Source organism: Piliocolobus tephrosceles, chromosome 2, assembly GCF_002776525.5.
Source record: "Piliocolobus tephrosceles isolate RC106 chromosome 2, ASM277652v3, whole genome shotgun sequence".
NCBI lineage: Eukaryota > Metazoa > Chordata > Mammalia > Primates > Cercopithecidae > Piliocolobus > Piliocolobus tephrosceles.
The window spans coordinates 17918353-17934186 of record NC_045435.1 but is presented as its reverse complement, the minus strand read 5'-3'; the positions used below and the strand labels follow the sequence as shown (position 1 = coordinate 17934186).

The 15834-nt window shown below is 34.7% G+C and overlaps 1 protein-coding gene across 1 annotated transcript in view; it reads left to right on the top strand.

The window, feature by feature from the left end:
• CADM2 (cell adhesion molecule 2) overlaps positions 1-15834 on the top strand; it is a 1093258-nt gene that overhangs the window by 559098 nt on the left and 518326 nt on the right. The window lies entirely within an intron of this gene.

The following is a 15834-nucleotide window of genomic DNA, read 5'->3' as shown; positions in this document are numbered from 1 at the left end:
TGGACTGTAAGCTAATGACTGCAATACAGTATAAACAACAAAGTGACATTGAGTTACTTACAGAGTTAAAGTAAACCCACAGCTACATTGATTTTCTATTTGGAAGAAATAGTGAATACTTTGACAAAGTTCCTGACACTATTTTAAATATATGAATACAAGAGAGAGAAAGCAATCCTGTAGGCTTTTTGTTTTGTTTTTTTTCTTCATACCAATTGAATTTGGAAGGAGATTGTGTAATGAGAAAAGGTTCCATCTCACTGAGTAAAAAGTGTGAAATATGTGCAAAACAGAATGTGCATTTGTATTAACAATTAATGTTAATTTTCTCAATCAGATGCACTAAAATCTACCAACAGTACTATTGTCCCTGGAGACTTTTAAAAAATATCTGTATGTTAATTCATTTTAATTTCATATGCGTAATATGCTTATTATTGTTTATGATTGATTAAAAGACATTGTTACAGATGTAAACTTCAACTCTTTCATTTAGAACTCAAAGTGAACAATATCATCTGTGAATTATTTACATATTGTAATTCACAAGGATTTTCAAAAAAATCTCCTTTTAAAAAAGTAGCATACAGATTATTATATATTATTGAAAATTGTCGTGTACAAAATATTTATGTTTGTACACAAGTAACACAAATGTAAATAAAACATTTTCTCACTTACTGATCAAAATATTTTGATTTCTGCATATATATCTAAATATATCAATACTTTAGTCCATATGCACAATGCTAATTCTTAATTTTTATAACTACTAAGAAGGAAAATAATGTTTTAAGCAGTTACTCTGTGCCATGTACTGTGATACAGAAACTTTATTTGCATTGCGTCAATGCATTCTTGCAATTATATTTTTAGAAAGAAAAAATGTTGCCAGTTTCCTACTTGAGTCATAGCTGTAGGAAGCTATTTGGATGTTTATATAGATTCATCTTCTATTAGACACATACCAGTTATCTCTAGCTTATATCAGAGAGGAAAAAGTAATACAAATTTGTCTGGTTGTCTTAAGAAATTTATTTAAAGGAATAGGTTAATTAAAAAAAGAAAGTAAACCTGGGCAAATTTTAACTAGATATTTTTGGACATGCATGTTTTTAAGTAGCAACTGAGTTTAATTCCAAATCATTGCAGATTAAGTGGTGGATTGTATTGTTTTTCATGGTGGAAAAGTTTTTGGAATGGCTTCTTAATATACTAAACTGTGATAATCAGGAGAGCTTGAGTATGGCCAGTTTCCAGTGAGAATTTATGCTATTCCATAAAACAAAATGTGGTACAACATAACTTACCTACAAAATGATTATCGCCATGAAATTACATGATACATCATCTGATTTCCTGCGTTAACTCATAAAATTATTCAGTGATCTACTTTTCTTACTTCTTCTTCAGCAAAGTAAAAATGAATGCAATTGTTTAGAAAAAGCCTATGTAAATCCACTTTTCCTCAAAAGTGAAACACTAGGAATAAAGCAGCTATTTTAGAAGAGGTTCCTGTGATTGTTTGCATTCTCAGTTTAGCTTTGGATATGCCACAGGAATATATTTTGATTATTTTCCCTTGAGTTTAGGCAAATCCATTATATAACTGAATAAATGGCCTCTTTTTGAGGAATTAGGCTTTTTCCCCATAATAATTACATATCCATGTATGAAAGCTTCATAGATCTTAGCTAACTATATTTATGTTTTCACACTCAGTGCTATCAGCTACTTATGGTTATATGCTTATTGATGTCATTTGCGTTTAAGTGAGATGATTTAGGTCACTCTTTTATGTTTGCATCTTTGTTTACTGAAACAGCATTGTTTAGGATTTGTTTGCTTTAATGATTGAAAGCATGTGATTCTCCCTGAAAGCAATTATTTTCTTTAAATGAATATTTTGAAAATGAAAAGTAATTAAAGATTAACAAAAGTAAACAAAATGGATTTTTAAAGCTCCTTAATTATTATTTAAGACACAATGGGTGTTTAAGATAACTAATCTTCTGCAGAAAATTTAAAACCCTGTAACTAATTTACAAATTCAGTGAGTTTATTGAATTCATTCACATTTGACAGGTGAGGGAATTGTGGCAGAGAATGTAAGAGATTTATGGAAGGTCACTCAGAAGATCAGTGAAAGAGTTGAAAAGGTCATAGGATGCTCTTTTTGTGTATTCTTGGTGCTGATACTCAGTAGCTGAAAATGCTTGCTGCACTGAACCACACTTACTGATGGGAGTCTGCCCTCTCCCTGGAAATGAGAGCCCAGGGTGGCGCCAGCTGCTCTTCTGGGGCATGCTAGCTAGCAAATAATCCTCACAGGTCTCTGAGGGAATGCTTATGGGTTTGGGGAAATAACCCTCTAATGTCAAAGACAGTATTTATTTTTGTTTCCTTTGTATTTTTGTAGAAGTCTTAGCTATTTCATCCCAGAAATCTCTTCTCACTTCACTATTCTGTTCATTCATTCAGGTTTTACTTTCTGTTAGGTGATAGGCAGTATACATCAGGATATTATCCATCCCCTTCTCTGTTTCCTTTCCCTTTAGTTTGCTCATCCACCTTGCCCAATTATACATTAATAATATGTTAATGATTAACAATACTTTGAAAATAATCAGAAAATATTTCAAAAATTCTTTTCTCCTTTTCTGATAGTCATTCATCTTCCTTTTTCTGTTATACTTGAAGCCAGCTAATTAAATCATGTTTGTAGAAATGCAAGCAGTTCATCCCACAAAGTTGATGTAAGATAAATGACAATTTCTGCCATTTATTTATAGCATGGAGGTAATTCCATTAAATTAACATCAGAGACTTAATATTGTAGTCAAATTGTGATGTAGCAAATATTGATATTTTAAAACTACATATAGCAATTCATTGTCATTATTATCAGTATAAACAAGTCTGGGCAGTGTAGTTCCAGAGAAACAGGTTCATAGACCACATATATTAATTGTTGTTGGATCCCATTCTATTTCTCTGTTCTTTTCCACCAAGAAATCAAGAAGCTTGTGAATTGTCTGCCTGTTGTAGGAGCAATGAATATACTCATTTACTGACTCTCAAGTCTGAAATAGGAAGGGAGAAAGTGTCAAGAAATAGAAATCTGAGGAATTTGGGTTTACAGAGTGATAGAAAGACACAGGACTGATAGCCTCTGGATCCCAAGCATTAGGAACTCTTGGAGAAAGAGAAGGAGGTCACAGGTAACACCACGCTTAGGGATTTAATATGAGAAATTAAAGAAACAACATGTGATATTATAGCCCAGCTACTACCAAGAAACAGGACCACATTATTTGTAGCCTAATTTTCCCAGAAAAAAAAAAAAAAAAAAAAAAAAAAAACAAGAAAACTTGAGGAAAGAGCAATAAATATTTCTTTTGATCAGACCCCCATACATTTGCTAAGTTGAATTTACATTAATGCATATGTATATATTGCCTACAAGCTGTAAGCTACTTGAGGGTAGCTTATTGAGCTACTGAGGGTAACACGGGGCTTTGGGCAGATCTCCACACATCCTGATTTATTTCTTGCACTTGAAGCAGACTATCTTGTCAATAGAAAGCCTTCAATATATGGTGAGTTAATAAATGACAAAACACATTTCTGTTTCAAATCTAATCAGAGATAAAGGAAGAAAGGCTGCATCACAAAAGTTTGAGTTAGGAGTGTCTAGTTTGGATTCCCAGAGTCATCATTTGTGCATAGTCTAGGGCAAGATACACGAATTATGTATCTATTTCTTCACTTGTAAAAATTGGTTAATAAACATAACTCAAGGCAATCTGAACAGGAAAATATAAATATGTAGATAAAGGGCTTAAGTATATGTTAAACAATCAATAAAGTGATAACTGAAAATATTTGAGTGTGTACAGGAAGACTCATGCAAATTTCCATTGGCAAGGAAAAGGACTCCTTTTCCAAAATATGTATCTAATTGCTTGATATCTGAAACTTTTTCTGGTGCTTCAATTACAACAATCCTCAGTAAAAAAAGAAAATAATAACATCAATGTAGGGAGTCTCATTCATTATATAGGAAACTGATTTTATTATCTTCTTTTTAGTTCGTTTTTACTGATTTTATTATCTTCGATTTTACTACTTTCTTTTTGACTGCAATACATTATTATAGAATGATATGGGGTCTATAATGAAAAAGTTATGTCCATAGAGAGGAAAAGTTGAATACATGGATAAAAGAGAATTTTGTTGATCTATTTTAAATAAACAGAAAATAAGTAGGGATGCATTTGTACACTGTAGCCCAACAAAAAAGTAAACTGATCATTTATTGGTTGGCTAAATCAGAGACAAATTTAAAATATTGTTAAGTATTTAGGGATAGACCTTGTGAATGCCAGAATGTACATATGCTTCCAGGTTACAAGGAAATCATCACACACTGTGAAGATCATCCACAAGGAGCTCTACCTGTAATCCAACTAGGAATGTCTTGCCTTTGTGATTTACCGTCCCCAAAATAAATTGACTAAAGTTTGATGGATTTTATGAGCCTTCCCAAAGAGGCAGGTTTTTATTTCATTAATTATCTTTGTTGTCCTGTTTTCTATTTTATTAATTCTACTCTGATCTTTATTATTCTATTTTTGTGTGTAATTTTTTCTTCTTTTTCTAGTTTCTTAATATGATGTCATTGATTTGAGAACTTTCTTATGTTTTAATGTAGGTACCCAGTGCTATAACTCCATTCCTAAGTACTGGCATTTTACCCATTGTTTTTCATTTTCATTTAGTTATTTATATGTTTGCTATGTCGTTTTCAATAGTTGGATATTACCAAAAAACTTTCTACCATTGTTCAAAGAATATATTGTGTATGACTTGAATCTTTTTAAATTCAGTAAAATTTGTTGTATGGCTTAGCACATGTTCTATCTTCATAAATATCTTACAGGTACTTGGGAAGAATATGTAATCTACTGCTGTTGGATGGCGTGTTCCCAAAATTTTGATTAAGTTAGTCAATAAAGTTGCTCAAGTCTACCATATATTTACTGATATTATCTTAATTTGTTCTGTCAATTATTGGCAAAGGAGTTTTAAATTTTCAGACTCCAGTTATGGATTTGTCTTTTCCTCCTTAGAGTTCCTTTAGATTTTGCTTTATGTATTTGAGCTTACACTCAATACACATGCTCAATATTACATGTGTAAATGTTTAGTATTTGTATGTCCTCCTGATGAACTGATACCTGTATTATTAAGAGTTTATATTCTTCATTCATGATAGTATTTATTGTTCTGAAACCTATTTTGCCTGATATTGATATAGTTAATTCATGTTTCTTTCTTTGGGAGGGGAACATCACACATCAGGGCCTGCCAGGTGGTGGGGAGCTAGAGGAGGGATAGCATTAGGAGAAATACATAATGTAGATGACAGGCTGATGGGTGTGACCAACCACAATGACACCTGTATACCTAGGTAACAAACCTGCATGTTCTGCACATATATCCCAGAACTAAAAGTATATTTAAAAAAATAAAAATAAAACAAAATTTTACTTATTACAATAGTTTTAGATTTACAGACAACAATTCAAAGATTGAAAGGAGAATCCTCATGTATTCCACATGCAATTTCTTCTATTATTTACATCTACCATTAATATGTCACATCTCTTACAATCAATAAACCAATCATGCTAGGTTATTTTTAATTAAAGCCCATGCTTTATTCAGATCTTTAGTTTTAACTAGTGCCATTTTCCTGTTCCAGAATGCCAACCAAGATGCTAACATTATATTTAGTAGTCATATGTCCTCAGGTTATTCTTGGTTGTGACTATTTCCAGCTTTCTTCTATTAGTGGTAGTGTGCTCTGTCTTATTTTATCCTATTTGTGTCTTTATAGTTGAAGTATGTTTCTTGTAGGCAGCATATAGTTAGGTCCTGTTTTGTATCAATGTGCTACTCATTGTCTTTTAATTAGGACAATCTTTGCTTTTTAATCATTCCTATCTAACATGATTATCTATTTGGTTAAGTTTATCATCTTCTTACTTTGATCTATCAACTTAATTTATTCTCTGTTCCCATTTTCTTCTGTTCTACGTTCTTTTGGATTTGATATTTTATGACTCTTTTTTAAATCACTCAGGTTTATCATTGAATCTCTTTTAAAGTGTTTTAGTAGTTGCTTTAAGATTATAGTTTACATCTTTAATTTATCACAGTGTATTTTTAATTGATATTATGCCACTTAATATAAAGAAAAGGAACCCATAGTTTCATACTTCTCCTTCTCTCCTAATATTTGTGCTATTATTGCCATTCTTTTTACCTTTACATAGTTATAAACCTTACACTGTATCATTATCATTTTTATTTAAAAAATCAATTATCTTTTCTCTCTGACACTCTGTTCTAAGAACTGTAGCCACCTCATGAGTCAGCCTGGCCTCTCCTGGATTTCCTATTCCTCTAGTGGAACTTGAAAATTCTCTCAATATAGTAAACTGGAAAATTTTATACCTCATCCCATTTGTCTTTGATCTTTCAAGGCTCACTGTCCTTTATTTCCTTATAACAAGTATTTTGAAAGCTGGCATTTCATGTATTTTGTTTGTTTCAGTGGGAAGGTCAATCAGGTCCTTTTTATTACATTTTGGCCTTCTAAAATAAATTAAGAGTGGAGTAGTTCTCTATGTAGTGATTTTTTGCAAGTGTTCTAACAGGAATTTAAACCTCATGTGGAGATATGAAATATACACACACAGAGCTATGCAGCTTCTCAAATCCCAAGCCTCCTTGTACTAGGAATTATGGAAGTAGGTTTAAAACAAAACAAAACAAAAGCATACTGCTATGTAAGAATGAGATATAATAGGAGGAACACTGGACTTGTGTCAGATGACCTGGATTAAAATCCAAGAATGGATCCCTGTGACTCTGAACAAATAATACAGCCCATTTGAAACTCATTTTCTTCACATAAAAAACTGAATTAATAATTCCAAGCTTACAAGTTTTTATTGAAGACCAAAAATGAAACACACTGTGTGGCTCACACTAGATCCCTAAAATGCTGTATTCTCTACTAAAATGGATTAGATTTCATATCAACTTGTATGAACCTGAATACCTAATATGTGCAAGATACCATCATGTGTTGTAATTTACCCTATCAAAACTAAAAATACAACTATTATCCTCATTTTATAGCTAAGGAAACTGAATATCCAAAAATATATAATTATGCTGAATTTACAAAATGAGTAAGAATTTGTTTAGGATTTGAACACAATTCAGTTTTAATCCATTATTTTTAATGCTCCTTTCTGCAGGGATTAAGCCTCTTTTTCATAAAATAATTTAAATGTATATTTTAGTATTAGATATATGGACGAAATACCCGATTTTCATATATCCTTCATAGACACTTGCTATTTTGTGTGCTAATTATATCTACAGTTCTATAGAGGCCAGGCACAGTGTCTTACACCGATAATCCTAGCACTGTGGGAGGCCAAGAAAGTAGGATAGCTTGAAGTGAGAAATTTGAGACCAGACTGGGCATCTTTGGAGACATGGCGTCTACAAAATATTTAAAAATGAGCTGGGTGAGGTGGAACCGTGTCTATAGTCCCATCTACTCATTAGGCCAAGGTGAGAGGCTTATTTGAGCCCAAGAGTTGGACAGTTGGAGCCTGCAGTGAGCTATGATCATGTCACTGCACTCTAGCCTGGGTGACAGAGCAAGACACTCTCTCCAAAAAAAAGAAACAAAAAATTATATGGAGTCTGTAGTTATGTACTATTACTTCTACAAAGTCTACAACATGGTAAATATTCAAAAGGCATTTCTGAGTAAGTGGAATTCTTTTTCTCACACCATATATATGATAAATTATCATTATTTTCCTTAAGATATTGTTTTTGACAATGACATCTCAAAAGACTCTCAGTTATAACCTGAAAAAAAAAAAATCAAAATGCACACCCATAAGGAAACAGCTACCACTTTTTTAGTTTCTGATTCAGCATGTTTTGGTTATTCTTTATGACATAACATGAATTTCTGTTATGCATAATACAAATTAACGATGTCTAAAAAGTAGCATTTCAGAAGCCTGGAGAATGCCATAACTACTCTTAAAATCACATCCTGCTATTTTATGTTAGTATTTTAAATGCTTTGCATTAACAACACTCTGAATCATTATAATGAGGATTACATTTTTTCTCCAGAGAGTAGTATTTTATGCTCTTCTAGTATGACCTTTCTTTTAGGCTATTTTGAGTTCAGTCTATCTTCCTCTCTGTAAAGTATTATTTAGTAAAAATATTTTAACAATTCATTGCTTATATATGATGTTTAAAACTGGATTTCTCAGTCTGACTCTGTGTCTTCCATTTGCACTTAAGAGACACAGATCACTTTCGCCACCATCTCACAAGCACAGAAATCACCTTTCAAGTTTATACATTTTCCCACTAACCAAGCTCTCAGAGATCTATCTTGCTGCTTCTTCATGTTTCTCGCCTCAGGAACCTCTACTGTCACCTTCCTGTTGTCATTATCACAGGCATCCTAAGTGTCACACATCAGTTTGCTGCTCTGCTTACCTATGTGGTTTTCCGAGGGAAAAAAACCTAGAGTAGCTTAGTTCAAGAGTAACAATGGGAGAAACCTCAGCTTAGTCACTCACATGCACACATGCACACATAAAATCTTACTGCTTTCTCTTTATAGCTTAGTAGCTCTGACTTCGGAATGTGGAGTAAGCTTCCCGGGTTCAAATCCCAGCTCTTTCAGCAAATAACTGTGTGACACTTAACAATACTATTTAACCTCTTTGTGTTCCAATCTTCTTACAAATTAAATGAAAGTAGTTAATGTACTTACTTTTCAGTGTACATTACAGCATAAGCATAACCCTCTTCTAACCACAGCTACAGTGATAAGTCTGGCATATAACATTTATCAGGTAAAAGTTAGCTATGACTACTGCTGCAGATAATACGAATACTGTTACTAGTGACTAGTGACTAGTACTGCTGTAGCATACAAATAAGTATTCATTTGGTTAAAAGCATACCAGAGGCAAAATGTTGACATTGGTGTTTCCATTTGATGTACTTCTCCAACACTAATCCCAGATTTAGAGAGTCACTACTAGTGTTGTTTATTCCTTTCTTATCCAAAATCTTCTCTCAGAAATACACAATGCAATGAAATAAACAAAAACCAATTCCTTTAACCATGATCATAAATAATATTTACTTTCACCGGGCGCAGTGGCTCACACCTATAATCCCAGCACCTTGGGAGGCCGAGGTGGGTGGATCACAAGGTCAGGAGATCGAGACCATCCTGGCGAACGCAGTGAAACCCCATCTCTACTAAAAATACAAAAAATTAGCCGGGCATGGTGGCGGGCACCTGTAGTCTCAGCTACTCAGGAGACTGAGGCAGGAGAATGGTGTAAACCCGGGAGGCGGAGGTTGCAGTGAGCCAAGATAGCGCCACTGCACTGCAGCCTGGGTGACAGAGCCAGACTTTGTCTCAAAAATAATAATAATACTAATAATACTTATTTTCAAAACATTTATCTTTTTAATAGAAAGAGGACTGAACCTGAAAATAGTTAGCTTTATTAAGCAATGTTTAAGGTTAGAAAACTTTGTATATATCACTTTATTTAGTCATATAACCATCCTGTCAGAAAAGGACTATTAGAACATTTTATAAATGAAGAAATTAAAGTTCAGAAAAAAAATGGGATTATGTGGTCAAGGTCAGATATAAAATAAGAGTTGATAATGAGTGTCAAGTCAGTCTCTGCTGCCTTCTGAGATAAAGAGATGAGAACTGAAGTCTAAATCTGGAATTTCTGATTGAGTTACACTCTGTACCTAGCTGACTGGAAAGGTATTTAGAGCACTTAATGATTGGGTCTTTGCTGAGTACACCTGCAGTTACCCCTTAAAGTTGACATCCTCATGCTTCTGTGGCTTTCCCAAGCTTGAAGAAATAATTAAGCAGTAGGTAAGGTGACATTTGGATACAAGCACTACTCATTTTGAGCCAGAGCAGAGATAGCTGCCAGTCTTGTCTTGTATCCATTGATTCCTTCTGCCAATGATTTAATTAATTCCCAGCATATGAAAGACCTTGTTGCTCTTTTAGTATACTCACTATATGTGAGACCATAATTGCTAGAACAATTATACCTTAAAACCATAAGTTTTATAGCCTCTGATCATCTTGGCTCTCTCTACTAAACTCTTCAATGATTACTGACTGCAATAAAATAAAAGCATGGTCTACCTTGTCTCTGACCTGCAACTGCCACCACTGAAGCATCTGTGTGGAGCCCCATCCTCCTCTCAGTCACGGCCTGCTCTATGCATCTACCTTCCCTCAGCTTTTGGAACGTATTTCCACCATCCGGGCCTCTGGGTGCAGTTTCATTCCTCCTGCTTATGATACTCAGACCCACTGTCCTGGTTAATTCATCTTCACATACCTGCTCCGATGTTATTTTCTAGAGACATTCTTTCTGAATTTCAGTATCTTATAAATTAAATCCCTCTCTTATTCTTTCTGTTAACACTTACTTTTTTTCCCTCCCAGCACTTATCTATGTAATAATTTTTATCCCACCTGGTAAACGGGTAGTGATATGGTTACGCTTTGTGTCCCCACTCAAATCTCATCTTCAATTGGAATCCCCATAATTGCGAGGTGTCAAGGGAGAGACTTAGTGGGAGGTGACTAGATCATGGAAACAGTGTCCCCCATGCTGTTCTCGTGATAGTGAGTGAGTTTTCATGAGACCTGATGGTTTTATAAGTGTCTGACAGTTCCTTCTTCACACACTCACTTGCTCTGCAATACCTGCCACCAAATAAGACATGCCTCTTCCTCTTCCGCCATGATTGTAAACTTCCAGAGACCTTCGCAGCCATGTGGAAATGTGGAACTGTCAATTAGACTTCTTTTCTTCTTCTTCTTTTTTTTTTTTTTTTTTTTTGCGACAGAGTCTTGCTCCATCACCCAGGTTGGAGAGCAGTGGCACAATCGGTTCACTGTAACCTCTGCCTCCCGGTTTCAAGCGATTCTCCTGCCTTAGCTTCCCAAGTAGCTGAGATTACAGGCGCCCGCCATCACACCTGGCTACTTTTTGTATTTTTGGTAGAAACGGGGTTTCACCATGTTGGCCAGGATGGTCTTGATCTGCTGACCTCGTGATCTGCCCACCTCTGCCTCCCAAAGTGCTGGGATTACAGGCATGAGCCACCACACCTGGCCCACTTTTCTATATAAATTACCCAGTCTTGGGTAGTATCTTTATAGCAGTGTGAGAATGGACTAATACAGGTAGGGACCATATGTTTGTTTACCATTACAATCTTAGCATCTAGGCAAGTGTGGCACATAGAAGGCACCTAATAAATTCTTATTGGTAGGGAAAAGCATGATTAAAAGAAAAGGTACTGTCTTAGCAATTAAAATTATGTGGTCTTCAAAATCAAATGGTCTATGTAAACACACACACACACACACACACACACACACACACACACACACACAATTTATCATTGTGGAACATCAGGGGGTTCCTTAATATTCCCAAAACTCAGATTTCTTGTCTGTAACATGAGTTTTAAAATACCCTCTTTGTCAGAATATTTTGAAAATTGTGTATGAAAGCTACTACTCAGTATCTGTTGTTTACTTTCTCTTTCCATTCACGACTTATCATTGACTTTTACCTGTGAACCCTATTCACTGACTATCCTTCTACTAAAATCATAAATGCCTTGTAAGAGCCACTCTTTAGTTTTTGTCAGATTGATTATTATTTTGATTCATTTCTTTTTTCCCCTCACAAGTTCATAACTAAATTTGTCATTAATTTTTTGATTTCAGTAAGTTGGAGAATAATTATAATAATAATTATATAATATAAATGTAATAGTATTTCAGAGGCTTTCACTTGCCTCTGAAAATGAGACCCAAGAAGACATGAAGATACTTCTTTGGGTTGAGATGGTGGTTGTTTCCGTTTAAGCTGTTTATTTTTTTATTTTTTATTTTTTATTTTTTTTTGAGACGGAGTCTCGCTCTGTTGCCCGGGCTGGAGTGCAGTGGCCGGATCTCAGCTCACTGCAAGCTCCACCTCCCGAGTTCATGCCATTCTCCTGCCTCAGCCTCCCGAGTAGCTGGGACCACAGGCGCCGCCACCTCGCCCTGCTAGTTTTTTGTATTTTTTAGTAGAGACGGGGTTTCACCATGTTAGCCAGGATGGTCTCGATCTCCTGACCTCGTGATCTGCCCGTCTCGGCCTCCCAAAGTGCTGGGATTACAGGCTTGAGCCACCGCGCCCGGCCAAGCTGTTTATGTTTTTGACAGTATGGACTGTGATCAATGATTTGGAGATGTTAGTGTCTGTAGTCTGGGGATGACTTACCACTTGAAGAGTAAGTATAAAGGTATAACCCAAAGAGATGAAAGAACTGTAAAAGAATACAGATTTGTGTTTAATTTTACTCAAATGGATATTTTTATTTGACGTGACTCTGCGAACATTTGCAAGAGTATGTTCACCAACATTCCTCCCGTGTTTATTTGCAACTCTCTGTTTTCTTCCAGCCTCTGTTTTTTTGCCCTCTCCTCCTAAACGTTATATCCAATGATAAAAGTATCTAGGAAAATACACATCCTTTTATAGAAAATTATTTCCCCCCAGTCTAAAAATATATACATAATCTATAAATAAATGAAATAAAGGTAGAGAAATAAAAAAGTATATGAAATGAAACAAAATAGGCTTTCTCCAGAAATCCATCCTCTAATTGCTTGTGATGATCCCCATTTCAATGGTTTGTAAATGGTACCTGGTTATGTTTTAATATGTGACAAATAAAAAAATGAAAATAGTGATGCAGGAAACGTTTTGATGGCAATATTGAGGAAACTGCAGGCAGTATCCTCCCTCCTCAAACTGAAATAATTCAAGGTACTTGTTATTGTTGGCTTGAAATTTATGAAATTGAGGAAAGCACTATCTTCTTAAGCACATGTATGACATTTCTGTCCCCTGGAGCAAACTTTTTTATCTTTTGTTCTTTCTTTAAATTTAAATGTATTTCACAGGCTATTTGTATTTTAAATATCTTTAAATACCCCAGTAAAATAAATCACTATTTGTGAGCTATAGTCCTCTACTAGTTAACTCCACTCCACTCTAGTTACTCAAAACTCATAATGGAAAATTACTCAACAATCCTAAACATAAAACCATAAAAGCATCATAAAAGCAAATGGCAGGAGAAATTGTATTTCATTGGCTTTTCTAGCAATATTGCCAACAGCAATTCCATTACTGGGCATATACCCACAGGAATATAAATCATTCTATTATAAAGATAAATGCATGCATGGGTTCATTTCAGCACTTCATAATAACGAATACATGAAATCAACCTAAATGTCCATCAGTGATAGACTGGATAAAGAAAATGTGGTACATATATGCCATGGAATCCTATGTGGCCATAAAAAATGAGATTATGTCCTTTGCAGGGACATGGATGGAGCTGGAGGCCATTATTCTTAGCAAACTAATGCAGGAACAGAAAACCAAACACCACATGTTTTAGTGGGAGCTAGATGGTGAGGAGGCATGGACAATACACACAGGGCCTCTTGGAGGATGGGAGGTGGGAGGAGGTAGTTGATCAGGGAAAATAACTAATGGGTACAAGGCTTAATATCTGGGTGATTAAATATTCTGTGCAATAAACTCCCATGACATAAGTTTACCTATGTAACAAACGTGCACATCTATCCCTAAACTTAAAATAAAAGTTAAAAGACAACATGAAAATCTCACTGAAGCTGGTTATTTGTGTGTTGGCCATACCTGAATGAATCACCTAGGCAACTTGGTCTATGTAATTTCCTTTATAAGTAAATTATATATATTCTGTTCTATGATGTCAAACGTAAGAATAGAGGTAGTCTTTTTTGATGCAGGAATCCATATCACAACAGGTGATATTGATAACCGATTTATATGTGAAACTATTATACATACTTTAAAATGCCCAATATTGATACCTAACTGAAAACCAATTTTTAAAATATTTAGAGGAGGCAAAAATCTGTTTATAGCAAAACACAGATTTTCTGAGATTTTATAGAAATTTCAGAAATTAATGAAAATTTGACTTACACAAACTTTATTGAAGTGGCAAGTGTCATTGAGTCAAGATGTCATATAATTTCTCTTAAAATATATATATATTTTCTAACAGAGTCATGGTGACTGTTCCAAGTAGTTTTCTCCTAAAAGAAGTAAACCCCTGTGAATCTAGACAGAAACAGAGTGAATAGGGCATGAAGGGAATTATTACAGTGGAAAGTTATTAGCTATAATCAAGGGCCAGCTCAGAGACAGAACAGGAAGCAGAAGGTGAGTTTGATCTTTAGCCAGATCAGAAGCCATGCACCATGGAAGCCATCTGGATGCCAGAAGTTAGTTTAAATTCTGGTCAATGCTTAATTTGGAATAAGTCTTTAAATTCTAAGGAAAGAGCAAATCTTTCTACAGACAGGCTATTTTACATACTCTACAGAATATTTTACTACTGTAAAATATTCTAAACTTATTTAGAAATGCCATTGTCTAAGAAGCTAAGATGCCAAATGACATTATGGTGCAACCCTAGCAAATCTGAAGTCTCCATATTTACTCAGACGTGTAGCATATGTTGATATTTTCCTTTTCGTATTCTTTAGGAAAAAAGTTCACCATCCACTTAGGAAAATAATGATTTTTTTTTTAAGTTTAAACAGCATTTGTTGAAATTTGTGATGTCTGATATCTTTTCAGCAATTCATTTCTTGGAATGTTAATGTTTCCCTTAACTCTTGCCATTTACTTATTGCCATCACATAAAACCATCTAAGACAGTACTGTTCAGTAAAGTAGCTACTGACCAGATGTAGCTGTTTAAATCAGAATGTAACTTAGTTAAAATAAAATATATTAAATATCCAGCTCCTCATTTATACTAGCCATATTTCAAGTCCTCTGTAGTCATGTAAACATCAACTATTTCCATCATCGGAGAACGTTCTAAAGGACAGCCCTATTCTGGAGAGGACTGTTGGTAAACTATCGCCCATTGGCCAAGTCTAGCCCACTGCCTATTATTGTGAATAATGAATTATTGCAATACGGTCACACTCTTCTGTTCAGTGTTATCTAGGACTGCTTTACTATTCAGCGGCAGAGTTGAGTGCTTATAACATATACCTCCCACAAAATCTAAAATATGTACTATCTGGCCCTTTGTGAAAGACATCTGCTGGCCCCATATCTAGGCTATTGTCTAAAGTACATTTTTAAGGGCTATTAAGGTGAATAGCTCTTGACCTTTGTTTCCCATTCTTTTAATTTTCATGTAATTTATGTTTTGCATAAATTTGTTTCAAGGTTCCTATCTTCTGTCTTGAGCTCTCTTTGCAGTGTGCTAGCGTTAAGTGCTTTTTCAGATCCAGGTAAGAAAATGATTGCGGTGAGTGGCTACTTTGGTTGTTTATGTCAAACTGAAGTCATAATCTCTCTAGGTTTGGGGAATGCTGAGTATTACAGTGGATAGGCCTGACACTACAGCCACAACATGTATCAAAACTCAGTTTGGAATTGGAAATATTTACATGCTCTTTTCTTCATGTCTGTTTCGTAATATGTGACAAATGCAGTTCACGATGTTCCTCAGTAATTTGAAGTTCATTTTGTATTTACAGACTCGATTGCACTTTATATG